Source organism: Acinonyx jubatus, chromosome B3 (genome assembly GCF_027475565.1).
Source record: "Acinonyx jubatus isolate Ajub_Pintada_27869175 chromosome B3, VMU_Ajub_asm_v1.0, whole genome shotgun sequence".
Taxonomy (NCBI): Eukaryota; Metazoa; Chordata; class Mammalia; order Carnivora; family Felidae; genus Acinonyx; species Acinonyx jubatus.
Genome location: NC_069386.1, coordinates 117,318,836 through 117,333,707, shown reverse-complemented (window position 1 = coordinate 117,333,707; position 14,872 = coordinate 117,318,836). Strand labels below are relative to the sequence as shown.

General features: G+C 52.3%; 1 protein-coding gene across 3 annotated transcripts in view; it reads left to right on the top strand.

Moving 5' to 3' along the window:
* Positions 1 to 14,872, top strand: part of LTBP2 (latent transforming growth factor beta binding protein 2) — a 102,009-nt gene that overhangs the window by 23,253 nt on the left and 63,884 nt on the right. The window lies entirely within an intron of this gene.

The following is a 14,872-nucleotide window of genomic DNA, read 5'->3' as shown; positions in this document are numbered from 1 at the left end:
CCAACTTTGGCTCAGGTCGTGATCTCACAGTTTGTGAGTTGGAGCCCCGAGTTGGGTTCTGTGCTGACAGCTCTGAGCCTGGAGCCTGCTTCTTCAGATTCCGTGTCTCCTTCTGTCTCTGCCCGTCCCCCACTCACGCTCTGTCTCTCTTTCTCAAAAATAAATAAACATTAAAAAAAAAAAATGTTTTCCTCCTCCACCTCCTGCTCTGCCTATGGTCCATGGCAGGAAGGACCCCTCTGCCTGAAGAAACCCTTCAGTTCATTCACTGCCCAGCAGTAACCTCTCTCCTTGAAGGGGAAGAGAAGGAGCATGTGGGGTGAGGGGAATGTTCATGGGCAAGATTCCCTGGCCTGCTTACCAGCCAACCTGGCTAGACTTTTTCTAGCTCTGGACAGGAAATCTGAACTCTGTAAACTGGTCCATTTCTAGGGGGCTGTGTTTTCCTTTTGGTTTTTCAGGCTCGTTTTTCCATTCGCTTCCTACTTAAGATGTTCTTTCTGAAATGTTGCAACCTTGTCTTGCTGAACTAAGGGGAAAAAGGAGTGGTCCTCTGGGAGGCCAGGAGAACCAGGGAGAGGAGGCTGACCTCAAGATCAGGGCCCCAGCAGAAAAGCTCAGGAGAGAAAGGAAAGGCGCTTGAGATCGTCCAGCAACTCGGAAGGGGGAGGCAACCAGGGTCTCAGTAAGGTAGGGGTCCAGAGCCCCAACCACCCAGGCAGGTAGTTTCCCAGGGCAGCCAGAAGCACAAAGAGCACAAGGATAGACTCAGGCTGAGGTCTAGGGAGATCCAAATCAAAACCAGAAGAGCCAGACCCTTTGGCCAAGGCCTTGGGATGCGGGGGCAGAGAGAAGGGCAGAGCTAGTGGCCAGGTAAACAACATAGGAAGCAGAGTGAATGACCTGGGAGTGGCTGTGAGCAGGTGGACAGGGCCTGAGCCTTGTTATGGTTGGTCCCAACTGTTGATGCAAGGTAGGTGGGCCTGGTGTGAAGGCATCTGGAAGAACACCAGAGGTACAAGCTCCAGAGTCAGCCCAGAGCAGGATGGGAGTAGAGTCCTTCCAGCCTGGAATTCACCAGCAAGCTCTCTTTTGGCTTGCAGGGCTCGTTCGTTTTATAATGCACGGAATCCCTGTTGTTACGCACGAGCGGGGATGGGGGATAGTTGCCATGCTGTCCGTTGTACTCTGGCGTCAGAGCTGTTCAACATCCCCTGCCCCATCTTGCCAGCCCATCCCGCCCCTGCTATTCAAGGCCCAGTCCCACTTTCTCCAAAAGGCCCTCTGATCACTTCTGCCCAGCTCTCTGACCCCCTGCAACGCACCCCTTGTGGATCTGTGCCCTGTGTCTGCAATCAGACTGTGTGGCCTGGGCCCTGGAAGGCAGTGACTCCGTCTCTCCTTCTTTGGATCTCCCGCAAAACTCCTCCCACAGTCCTCACAGAAAATGCTCAGTCCACATTTGCTTCACTGGGTCCAAACTGAAGAGTCACCTAGAAAGCGTCCACCCAGCATTGGCTCCTCGCCTTGTACCTGGAACCAACACACCAGCCCCTGTGCTGCTCTGAGTACAGGAAGAAGTGAGGCTCTGTGCTTCCGGGTGGAGCACCTCACACTCTCCCTCGGGACAGTCCATTCATCTGCTCACCGGACCCGAAGCTCCCTGAGAGTAGGGACTGTGTCCTGCTCTCTTATGGATGTGTCCTTGGTACCCAATACTGTGCTTGGCTCGCTGTAGGTGCTCAACTTATGTGAGCGAAATGAATAGACGGATGAGGCCCAGTGCTGGGGAGAGGAGGAGGCTGGGTTACACGAGCCTTCCGTCCCCCAGCAAAGGATCCATGTGTGCAAGAGGCCGTGGAGGGCGAGGGCCCACAGTGAGGTCAATGGCCCACGGCAGGGACGTCCTCTTCGAGCCTCACAGCCTCCCTGGCCAGGGGCTACCGTGTGGTCGTGAATGAGCTACAGCCTCCAGGCCGGCCCAGTCTCTCTGTCTCTGCCCCGGGACCTCAGTGCCATGAAATCTGGGAAAGTCCGAGTGGCCCGCTGTCGGCCCAGCTGTGTTTTGCTTTGAGAGGCCAAATCCCGCTTGCCTGGTGGTGTCAGACATTTCCTGTGAGCTTGGCTAGGTTCCCCAAGCAGCCTTTGGCCTCTTTCCTGATGGCAACTTGCATAGGCCCTCGGTGTCCAGATAGAGGGACTGGCATGAAGCAGGGGGCACTCTAGAAGTGAGAGGGGGGCCCAGAATATCTGGGGAGGGGAGACACTGCAAGGATTGGTGATGTCCGGGAAACCCCCTTCAGGAAAACACCAGACAGAGGCCAAGAGACGTGTGTTCCCGAAGGAAGTCGAAAGGGAGGGGCCAGGAGCGTCTAGGGCAGCAGCAGCAGCTCGTCCTATGCAGAGGCAGACGTGGATGGAGGTCGTCCAGCTGTGGCCTGGGCTGGCTGCAGGGGCCCAGAGACTCCCTCCGAGACCCGGGTCCGAGACCTTCCCCAAGGCTAGTCAGAGGGCCTGCCCCACCTGGGGAGCAGGAGCCAGGCAGCTGGGGACAGGCCTGAAGAGGTGGGGCAGGGGTGGTTACAACCACCTGGGACAGACCAGCCAGCCATGGAAGAGCGCTTTACATCCACGCTTCTCAGGCTGCAATGGGAACGTTGTTAACATGCAGCTGCTGATGCTGCAGGTCTGGGGAAAGCATCGCTAACGTGGCCTCAGGTGATGCTGATGCCGCTGGTCCATGGACCACACCTTGAATAGTGAGGGTCCAGCCTGGGCTTTGGGCTCAGACAATCCTGGGGGGTCCAATTCTGGATTTACGACTCACCAGCTGTGTGACATTAGGCAAGAATCCTAAGTAATCTGAGTCAATAGTCCCCACCTGATAGGATTGCAGAAAGGACGAAATGAGACCGTGTATGCAGAGCACTTAGTAGAGTGCCTGAGAGTTAGTCCTCAGTGTAGGTTAGCCATCAGCAGGCTGGTTCTTTCTGCTGTGGGGACGTGGGTGGCAAAGAGCAGACAAAACGTGGGGTGCATGCATGTGTGCATAGACCTGCTCTGGGGAGCAGCCAGAGGCCCAGGCCAGCCTCAGAGGAGCCAGGACCAGCAGATCCCACAGCAGCACCCATAGTGGGTTTGGCTGGCTTGTTTCTTCCACCAGGACTGTCCTTATGGTAAGGAGGGGAGCCCTATGGGAGAGGGGGCTGAGCGAGGTGTCACATTTCTCAGAATGGGAGGCACCTCCATTGGGTTTGCTCCTTAGCCTGACCCAAGGACCTAGAAGCTGGGCTCTGGGGACATTTTTAAGCAGTCTTGCTCACTCCTTGGGCAACAACAGGCCTGGAGGACAGTGCTAAGCGGGGGTGGGGGGGAGAGGTCTGGGAAGCTGTGGGCCCCATGGTAGTGGCTGTCCGTTGGCTGCTCCCCCAGAAGGCAGCTAGAGTTCGCCTTCTTTTTACTAACCCGGTCTCTCTCTGTCTCTCTGTCTCTCTCTCCTGGATCTCCTGTCCACACACCCCACGTCTTAATCCACTGTGTTAGTTTCTTATGGCTGCCATAACAGATTGTCACAAGCCAGCAGTTTAACACAATGCAGATGCGTTATCCTACAGCTCTGTAAGTCAAACATCTGACTCCGGTCTCACCAGGCTAAAGTCAAGGTGTCAGCGGGCTCAGTTCCTGGAGGCCCTAGGGGAAAATCCATTTCCTTGCTCATTCGGCTTGTTGGCAGAATTTAGTTCCTTGCAGTTGTGGGACTGAAGTCTCTGTTTCTTGCTATCTGTCACTTGAGGGCCATTTTTAGCATATAGAAGCCATTTACACTCTTTGGCTTGTGGCCACCTTCCTATCTTACAAACCAGCAATGGCACGTGAACTCTTCACGTTTTGAATCTCCCCTCTACCTCCCTCTTTGGCTGACTGTTTCTCACTGATTTGTCTGCTACCTTCCTCCACGTTTAAACACTGGGCCCCCCTGGGTAATCCAGCTGTTTTGTCAGCTGATTAGCAACCTTAATTCCATCTGCTACCATGATTTCTCTTTGCCATTTAGTTTTTTTTTTTTAATTTTAATTCCAGTGTGGTTAACGTACAGTGTTATATGGGTGTCATTCCTTTTGTCATTTAATGTAACATATTCAAAAGTGTAACACTAGGGGACAAAGATCATGGGGGCCAACCAAACCCACCCACCACAGCCCATTCCAGCTGGGACCCTCCATCTGAAGTGCAACAACTCCCCTTTTCAAGGGCTTGCCACAGGGCAGCCCTACACGATTTGGCCCCCAAAACCTTTCTGACATCTCTGATGTCAGGTTTGACCATCCATTACTCTCATTCACTCTGCTTTTGTCGCATTGGCCAACTGGTGCTTCCTCAAATATGCCAGAGGTGCACCTACCTCAGGGCCTTTGCACTTGCTATCCCCCCACCCCCTAGGGATACCGTGTTAATATTTCCTAGAGTGGCCATAACAAATTACTACAAACGGTGGCTTAAAACAACAGAAATTTATTCTCTTCCAGTTCAAGAGGCTAGAAATCCAAAGTCAAGATGTCAGTCGGGTTGTTCCTTCTGAGAGAGAATCTGTTCCATGCCTCTCTTCTAGCATCTGGTGGCTCCCGTCAATCCTTGGGGTCCCTTGGCTTATAGCTGCCTCATACTAATTTCTGCCTCTGTTATCACATGGCCTGATCTGTGTGTGTGTGTGTGTGTGTGTGTGTGTGTGTGTGTGTGTGTGGTGTCCTTCTTATAAGGACACCAGTCATTGAATTTAGGGTGCGCCCTAATCCAGTATAATCTCGTCTAAACCTAACTGATTACGTCTGCACAGACCCCATATCCAAATAAGGTCACAATTATAGGATGAGGGTTAGGACTTCAGCACATTTGGTGAGGGGTACAATTCAAACCACATCAAACACTCTTTCTAGATCCTCACATGGCTCGCTTCCTCCCCCCTCAGCCCTTCTCTTCTCAGTGGGGTCCTCTGTTCACCTGATTTAAACCTGCACGCTCCCTAACCCTCCCTCCCTACCCCAACCCCAGAGATTTTGTTCCACTGCACTAATGTCTTCTGTGTTTTACTTATTTGTTTGGCTTATTGTTTTTCTTATCCCGGTAAGAAGGCCAGGTCCAGGAGGGCAGGGGGCTTTATCTGCGTTCTTGCTGCCACACCTCCAGCACCCGAACACAACTGGCCCAGAATGGGGATAGGTGAACACATGCTGAGGGACAGGCTCGGGTCTCCACCCAGTCATCTCATGTACCCGTCACAGCTCTGTGCCGTTCTGTTGATGAAGCTCATAGACGTGAGGTCACTGGTCCGCACTCCCCCAGCCTGGCCTGAGATGCGGGCCTGTGACCGGCCTGTCCGGGCTTCTGCCTGTGGGAGAGGGAGGAAGGGCAGGTACCAGCCAGCCCCTGCTGCAGGCCCAGCCTTAGCGGTGAGAACCAAGCCACTGAGCACATGTGGGTGCGTGTGGTTGGTTATAGGACTCGCCTCCTCAGGGCAGGACCCTCGAATTGTTCAGCCCCCACCTCTCTACCTGGGCCCCCTTTGGCACTTCCTGACCTGTGACCTTTAACCTGCTGGTGCTGAGACTGCGCCCGCGGGCTTCCCATGGGAGTGCTTCCCCCTTCACTCCCAGGCCTTGCCTGGGCCTCCTCTGGTGGGTGCAGGGTCTCAGCTCCCAAGGGGTGCTCTCTGCCCAAGTAGATCACTGCACCAAGAGCCACCACAGGGGAGACCCGGGCTCCCTGCCTAGGGGCAAAGGCAGCACCCGCTGCCTGACAGAACGGCAAAGAGGAGACCGATGACCCAGAACCAGAAACTAGGTAGCTGGGGTGAGGGCAGCTGGGAACGGAAGGAGCCGAGCAGGTGCGAGGAAGCAGCCAATGTGTGTCTCAGGGGAGTGCTGGGTTTTGGAGCCAGGCCGAATTTAAACCCTGGTGCCCTCACAAACTAGTTATGCAAGTCACTTTACTTCACTGCAGCTCAGTTTCTTTGGCTCTGAAATGGGAAAACTGATGCCCATCTCATAGGAGGCTTGAGAAAATCCATTGAAATAATGTATGTGGAGGGATCGGTGGGGTGCCTGGCACACGGGAGGTCCAATAAATAACCTTATCTATGACAAATCAGTGTGACACATCCCATTTGCCAGGATGGGCTTTCCTCCACCCCACTGTCTAGACTTACAGATAGGGAAACGGAGGCACGACAAAGCTCGGCAGCTGGGTTAGGGGTCTGTTCTGGGAACCCAGGAAATCCTGACTCTGGGCCACTCTGAAGGCTTGCCAGGGTCCCCTGAGCCTGCCTGCTGCTCCAGCCACCTCCCACCCACTCCCCTCCTCTGCTCTGGGCTCTGACAAGCTGTCACATGCCCTCTGCTGGCTCCTTTGGGCGACATGACCCTCTGCCCTCCCTCCTCCCTCATTCAAGGCCCCTTGGACCCAAGACCATTCTCCAATTCCCCTGGGATATGATGAGGGACTGACTCATGCTAGAAGGCCTTGGAAAACTCCTTTGCCCTCCGGGGCCTCAGTTTCCACATTTGTAAATCAGAGACATAGAGTGGGTCTTCTCTGAGGTCGAGCTAACGGTCTCAGATTCTGGCCTCCAGCTTGGTCATTTCCTGTCCCAGATGGTGAAATGTGCTTACTCCCCTTTTACCTATTTCCAAGATCGTGACAAGGACACATGATGCCTTCCCTGGGGCAGACCTTAGCTGTCCGTGACATTCTGGCCTCAAGTTCTCCTTGGCAAGGCTGCAGTGGGGTTAAGCAGCCTGCATCTTTCATGCTGTGTCACCCCTTCCTCACAGCCATGCAGTGGCAGACCTGTTAGGTTAACTCAACCCTACAATCCTGTCTGAGTCAGGCTTTTGAGATCTCTGGGGACTGAGTGTCATCTTTCCTTTTTTCCTTTTCTTTTTTTTTTTTTTTTTAGCCTTATTTTTTTCTGATTTGTTTTTCTAACATTGAGCCCCAAGCTTGCCCCCTGGGGTTTTTCTGGACTTCCCCAACCCTGAGGACCTTGGATACACTATTTTGAAAGGACTTAGAAGCAGGAGACCCAATTATCTTTCTGGCGAGGACACTAAGTAGCTTTGTGGCTTGGGCTAGCCACTTAACTTCACTAAGACTTATTGTCTCTATCTGCAAAATAGGAACAAATAATTCTTTCCTCACTGGGATGTTGTCAGGATTCACAAGAACATTGGGGGCAAAAGATTGCGCTGTGAACCGTAATGCTTTTTGCAAATGCTGGTTAATGTTGTTAACTACCAGTCTTGACAGTGAGCTGGGGTATTTTCTTATGTCTCCTATTTGTGCATGGGTTACTTTTCAGGAGAAGCTCCTCATTGAGGCCCTTCCTGACCACTAAGGTTTTCACCTTAGGGTTAACCTTAGCCACTGGATACAAACCAGGAGATGTACTTCACGGCACAGAGCACAGTGTCTCTGACGGGTTCCCCAACAGTTGTGCAGTGCACAGCCCGTGCAGCTGTATGTGGCAATCCTGGACTCGGTTTCTTCTGGGAGGGAGACATCTCCTAGCTCCCTATCACCTAATATTGTAAACCCCCAATCTGAGACTCTTCTCATCTTATTTACTTTTTATTTTCATAGTACTTTTTATTTTCTATTTTCTAAGTTAATTATTTGTTATGTTATTATTTATCGTCTGTTTTTTCCCAGCTGCAATGTGAGCTTCTCAAGGGCAAGGATCTTGCTTTGTTAACTGACATATCCCGATATCCTAGAGCAGTGCTTGGTATATAGGAAGCCCTCAATAAATAAATAGCTACTGAATGAACACCCCTATTGCAATGCATCCCCTCTTGCTATCTGGAGCAAAGAAAGATGGTCTTGCGTCCGTTCCCTTCTGAGCTGATCCTCAGCCCATCCCCTAGCATGTCATTGATCAGGAAGGGGATCTCCCAGTCCTCCCAGCAGGTGGGAACCTGCCCTGTCTCTGCCCCGTGGCCTGGAAGCTCTGGAGCCAAGGTGGGCCTAGGGCAATGCTTCTCTCCTAATGGTGACTAGGTTGGGGCAGAGCCGGACTTAGCAGACTCTGAGGAGGCTGGTACAGGACTGTGGCAGCTGTGAAGGGGCTGTTCTTCCAGCTTCTTCTGCCTCTTGGGCCTTAAACGAGCCCCATGAACCACCCCCTCTCCCTGGACTTGTGGGTTTGGAAGAGGGAGGGCTCAGAGGGAGATGCTCACTGTGGGCCTCCAGCCAGAACAAACGGAGAGGGTATTATTTTCCCAAGTCTGAAATCCCAGAAGCCCTGCTGCTGCTTTTTGAGGAGAGCAGAAAAAAAATCTGTGTCTCAGCCAAGCGCTTCCTTTACTGCCCACGCCCCTCTCCCTGCCGCTTGTAGGGGATTCTACAAGTGTAGATGGGCCACATTAAGAGTTTTCTGCAGGGTCCCTCGGCACTGCCCAGCAGACTGCTTGGCGGTAATGGCTAGGTCTGAAGCGCTCCATTCCCACCAGGGAGAAGAGTGAGACAGGCTATCCTGTGCTGGACATTTCCGTAACTGTATACAACAGGAGATGTCCGTCACCTCACAGTCTCTATGATAGGCGCTCCAAGAATTGTGCAGTGCACAACCTGTGCAGCTGTGTGCAGTGACCCCGAACCTGGCTTCTTCTCAGGAGGGAGATGTTTCGCAGTTCCCCCACAAAGTATGTTACTTCAAAGCAGTGCTCTATAACTGGGCATGGCTGCTGAGGTCCCTTCTAGATTTCTCTGAAATGGTAACGTTGGGGTGGACCCCTGGGGCCATTTAGAGTGTTAATATGCACCTCCTTGACCCACACACGTACCTGAGACCCAGAGAGCTCAGGGCCTGGTGGGGTCTTGGCTAGCCATGCATGAATAACAAAAAGATACAGACTCTGGGCAGATGCAGGCCGAGACATGCATTCTGGCTATGCTTTGCCTCTAGGCCTGGTGGTCCCAACAGAGATCACAAAGAAGGAATATTCAGCCCAGTGCAGACACCTCTGGGTTTGGAGATGCCAAGCTCAGGCCTCTGAGTGCTCAGAGGAGAAGGGAGCCCAGCACATTCTAGTACCTCTCCTGCTCCCCACGTAGGACAAGTGGGCAGGCTCCAGGAAAATGATGTCTGCTTCCTGCGCCCTTTCTCTTGCCTTCCTTTCTCTCCTAGTTAAGCCTGAAGGCGAACATCTGGCCTGAGGCAGCCCCCAAATCTCTGGTGAAGACTGCGCGTCTCCCTTTTCCAGGAATCTCTTCCTTTTCGGGGATTATCAGAACCTCGCTAGGTGTGATTACAGAGAGGAACTCCAGCCCAGCCCAGGCGCTAGCCCTCGAAAATTCTCTGAGCTAGGAGCTCGTCACCTCTGATCTGCCCACAGCCTGCAGCAAAGCGATAGAGAAAGCTAGGGAACTTCCTCCTCCTCCACGCTCCTTCTTCCGCACCACCATCGACAGCATTATGGTGCCCTGCTGTGCTAGATTTCCTACCCTCCTCTTTCCTCTCCTTGCCCTCCCCACACCAAAGCCACAAGCTCGGTGACATGCCGGAAGCAAATGTTGCACAAATGTCTTTTGGCCAATCACGTGGAGTCTACTTAGTGGGGTATAAGTGGAGTGAGGTGACAGGATGGCACCTGTCAGTGGGATAGGGACAATCTCCCAGGAGCAAGCAGAGGGTCAGGGAGACCTCCCAGTGCTCGCCCCTGCCCTGACCCTAGTCTGACCCTGAGGGGGCGTCTAGAATTGTGGTTACAGTGGTGAATGCTTGGGTTAGGATTGGGTGGGACGAGGGATGTGATGAGGGTGATACTGTATTTCACAATAGGGTGGTGGTCGGGGTGAGATGAGAGGGTAACTTTAGTGTGGTGTTACAGTGAGATTTTAACCTTAGGGTTGTGGCTAGGGCTGGGTTAGGGCTGTGCTAGAGTTGAATTTTGGATTGTGGGGCTCTTTTTGCGTGTGGTATGGTGGTTATTTTAACCTACCGTTTGTGGAGCCTTATTGAGTGAGCTGGCCCTACTGTGCAAAGGACTCAACAGGCACCACCTAATAACGGGGACCATATGACGTAGTGGTTAAGAGCATGGGTCATGAGTCAGACCTCTGTTTCGCTGATTCTTTTGCTCACAGCCATTTGATGCTGTGCATTCCTTCCCCTCCCTGCGTCTCAGTGTAAAAGGATGATGCTAACCCTGGCTGCCCAGGCCTGTGGTGAGAATAAAATAGAAGTGGGTAAAGTGCTGAGTCACAAGGCTAAGTGTTCAATACTCAACAGCTGATACTCTTTATCCGTATCAATCAGAGTTCCAACGGGAAACAGATGGCGCACTCGATGAGCTCAGTTTGATAAAGGGTCTATCTGCAAAGGCACGGACAGGGTTAGAGGAAGTAATAAAAGGGATGGGATATCCCAGGGGTGGCTGTGTAGGGAAGTCCAAAGGGGCCAGGGGCCAGCGGTTACTGGAACCAGAGTAGCTTCGGCCACAGGAGAAGGCCATGACAGGGCTGTGGCCTCCGTTAGAGGAACACACCGCTGCTGCCCCATGGTGCCCGTCAAGAGGGAGCTGGGAGGATCAATACTTCCACTCCCTCTCCTGCCCGCTTGCTGGGGTTCCCCTTCGGCTGAACAGGACTGGAAGGCAGAGGGTGATGGAGCCTGCTGGGGCCCAGAGTGGGGTGGAGAAAGGTCCGGAGGAGCGAGTGGAAGATCTCCAGCACATTAGAGGGTCCTCACGGTGACACTACGACGAGGACATTCCTATTAACCCCACTGCACAGTGAGGACACTGAGGGGAAGGGCCATTCCAGCCCAGCTCTACTCAAGACCTCAGAGCCCTTGCCAGCCACCATTTTGCTAGACAGCCTCTAGAGCAGGTGAGCTCAGGCAAGTGCAGAGCAGCAAGCCTGGTGTGGGAGCCACGGGGACCGGGGCAGGCAAGGCATCTAGGGACTTTTCAGAAGACCACGGACACCGGAAACCAGCAAGAGCCCGGAGTAGATTCTCCACAGCCGTGGGTGGGGAACAAAGGCGGCTTGTTGGGGTCATTCAAATGTAATGTATGCAGTTTCCAGCATCCAACTTAAAAAATAGTAACAATAAACATTTCAAGCTTGTGGCTGTACTTGGAGCATTTAACTGACCCACGTCCTCTAGGATTTTTGTTTGAAAGGAAAAGGTTAGGGAGTGATGAAGCAAGAAGGGACTGAAAAGACAGTCAATGCTCTCTTTCAGATGCCCCAAGGGATGTTTGGCCCATTGGTTGCTTTGCACAGAACCGTGGGTACTCCATGAATGTCACCCTCTGCGTAGGGGTGTGTGTGTGTGTGTGTGTGTGTGCGCGCGCGCGTGTGTGTGGCATGGGTGGGAAAGCTGTATGAGAGAACATGCCTCAGAAATAATAATGGAGATTTTTTTTGGACCTTGTGAATTCTCCTTTTGAGTTCAAGGTTTTCAAATATATGTATATCAGGTTTCACCCCTTGTCTGGGACGTAGAGGAAGTTTCTGATTTATGGGCCCGGTAGTTTTTCCAGTTACACAATCTTTAAATCTGCCATCAGTTAATTAATTTGCCACCGTCAGAAAAGGCACTGTCAGCTTCCCAGGTGAAAATCGCTTTACCAAACTGGTACTGTGATAACAATAATAAAAAAGGGGCCCAAACGCGTGCTTGTGTCCACTTGGGGGACTAACGTGGAACTAACTGCATCAGGGTCTCACATTCCTCTCCTGATCACTGGCACGTGGGTCTGCACGTGGCTGTACACGCGCGTGCACACACGCACACACCCCCCACTGGAGAGGGCGCTAACGAGGAAGCGTTAAAGCTTGCGGGATAATTTCCTGGAAAAAGGTTAGAAAGGAGCAATGAATTAAGTGCAAAGTCGTCTGACAACCATGGCTGCAAGATTGGCTGCTTAGTACCCAGAGGGGCGTGTGTGTATCCGTCTGTCTGTCTGAGTGCGGATGACATAGTAAAGATTGCTAAATGATTTCCAATAACAAAATGTGAAAACACATAGTTCCTTTGTCAGCCACATAGCTGTGGTTTTGTGTCCGTGATTCATTGTGGAAGTGAGTAGCTGCGACAGGCATTTTGTGGGGGTTTTTTTGTTCTTTTTTCTCCTAAAAAAATATTTGTGAAAGGTCTAAAATTCAAGGAAGTCCAGTGCTGTTTGAAGAGAAAAATTCCCGTTCCTTGCAAAACGGAGATTGCAGATCAAAACCTCTGGAGCTGCCACATTCCGGCTTCTAGCCAGCTGTCTACACTGCATTTCCCTCCCAGAGCCTCAGCCCCTGACTACTACCTGACATCCACTCCGCCCTCCTGTGCACCCACCAGGAGGCGGGGTTGCCCCTTAATGGAATCTGGTCCTGGAAGGGGACCTCAGGCCACACTCTCGGGGAACATATTTCTTTCTTTTTTTGAGGTTCTTGGGTCAAGGTCACAGGCTCTGGAGCAGGCAGTGGTGTGTAGGGAATTATGAAAGTAGTTATGTCTTAGAGAAGTCTGGGTCTGGACCTCAGCTCTGCCACTTAACAACTATACAGCCACGAGCAAATGATGGAAGCCTGACAAGCCTCAATTTTCTTACCTATAAGATGGGACTGTCCATCACTACCTTACAGAATAGTCAGGAGGATTTACTAATACATGCAAATGCACCTGGCACCTTTGAAGTGTTCTGTGAGTGACACCCACTCTTATTTGTCCCTGGACTCTGGAGTTACCTGAGCCTTTTGTCGACATCAGAGAAGGAGCAGAGGTGACTAGAAAGTCTGAGAGGTTGCCCGGGCCACACGAAGTGTTTCTGGCCCTAGTGAGGTTTCTTGCTATGGGCAAGGGTGAATATTGTCCATCAGAGGCAGACAATGCTCAGGCCTTGAGACCCACCCCAGCACTGCCCTGCTGGTGGTGATCCTGGCCAGAGTACCAGCCTCCCTCTGCTTCAGTCTTCCCTTCTGTAAAATGGGGGCCGCTAGTTCCTGTATCATAGGGTTGTTGTGCTAATCACGTGACGTGTCAAACATAGAGAGCCCAGAAAAAATTTTAAAAATGAAACTCCTGTAAGTAGATGTGTGGTACGTAATCAGTTGGTAGGTTTGGGCTGCTATAGTGCTGAACGGAGGCTCCTCGGGTTGGGGCCCCAGTTCTCATAGAAATCTCCTTTTGTTGATGTCCTGGGGTAGAGTTTCAGCCCCTGGAAAAGCAGGCTGGCTGTGGGCTACCAGCACTTTGGCCTGCCTCTGAGGAGTATGTCACTGACCCAGGCCCCCCAGAGGGCCTATCTGGGCAGGTCCAAAAGTGGGATAGACTCATCTGATGTCATAGACCTGTGTTTGCTGTCCGGTAAGGCAGGCCTGCTAAGCTCCATACACGGGGATGTGTTATGGAGGATAGAGGGGTCCCAAAGGCCATGAGCTGGGAACTTGAGGGTTCAGGAGGTGGGCATTTCATGCCAACTTGATGGTGGTGAAATGCCCATATACCAGGCTCTACGTGGCTTTGGGAAATGGTCCTAGCTCAATGCCCTCATCCTCAAGCTCTCTCCTTTCCCTGCTTCACCTCCAGCCCCTCATCTCCTCTAATCTCCCAGAGCGCTTGCCATGCCCACCACCACACCACGGCAGCAGCTCCGAGGAGAGCACCATCAAGGGCGTGATGAGCTTTTGCACATGAGATGCACAGGTTAAGGCCCAGACCCTTGGCTTTACAGCTCAGTCCCAAAACACAGTTCTCAAGCTGCCATGCTAGTATAGGGGTTTGGAGTACAGGCTCTGGAACCAGGATATCTGTAGGCTGTGTTTGATTCCCAGCTCTGTTAGTCACTGGCTGTGTGACTTTGGACGAGTTACCTAGCTTCCCTGTGCCTCATCAGTAAAATGGAGATAATAATAATACCTACTTCCTAATTTTAAAGATAAATTAGTTAATATATATATATATAACGTGCTTAAAATCATGCCTGGCATGTTGTAAGCACTGTGTAGCTACTTACTATTATTGACTGTCATCCTCGGCCCCTTCTGTTTTCCCTTTAACCAGACAGGCCTCCTTCTTGAACACCACCTGTTAACAGCACATGCCTGAATTTGTCCCCTTGTGCTCACGGTTCTCTCCCCACTCCTTTTCTCCGGCTCATATCACACAACCACTTAGAAAGCCTTCCCCACGCATCTAGCTGTGAGATTCCTGGCCCCTGCTGCTTTCCTATCTTGGACTGTTATGAATCACTCACATGCAGGGTCTTGTCCCAGGGCTGGTATGTATGGGTGTGTGTGCCATGCCCTGCACGAAGATGCTGCTCAGGGAATAAATGTGGCTAAAATCTAGCCTGTGTTCCGCTCACCCAGCTCTGGCACCGGGAAGGAAATGGGGCAGCTTCTGTGAACTGGCCGCCCCGAGGGGCCCCTTGTCTAGTTTACATCAAGGCCCCAAGTGCTGGCCCTCCCCTGCCCTCTGCCTCCCTGTTTGGAGGGAGCAAGGTGCCTTTCCTACTGTGCCCACATGGGACTATGCACCTTATAAGGTGCCCATAAATGCACGTTGGAAGCGGGGGAATGATGAATTCGTGACATCCAGGCTCCCCACAAGCCGACAAGACTTCCTCGGGGAAGCCGGAGCCAAAGGCTTCAGACTGCCCACTGGCACCGGCTGGCTGAAGGATGGGGCCCGGCCAGGGCTGGAGAGAGAGCTCCAGTGAGGCGAGAGGGTTGGAAGAGGCCCCTGGGACGGTGGAAGTTCACGTGATAACTATTTGGGGACAGTAGCTATGTGCCCAGCACTGTGTGACTCCCTGGAGAATATAAAGAGGGTGAGACTCGATCCCTTGCCTTTCTCTCTGGGGAGATCTGTGTTCCT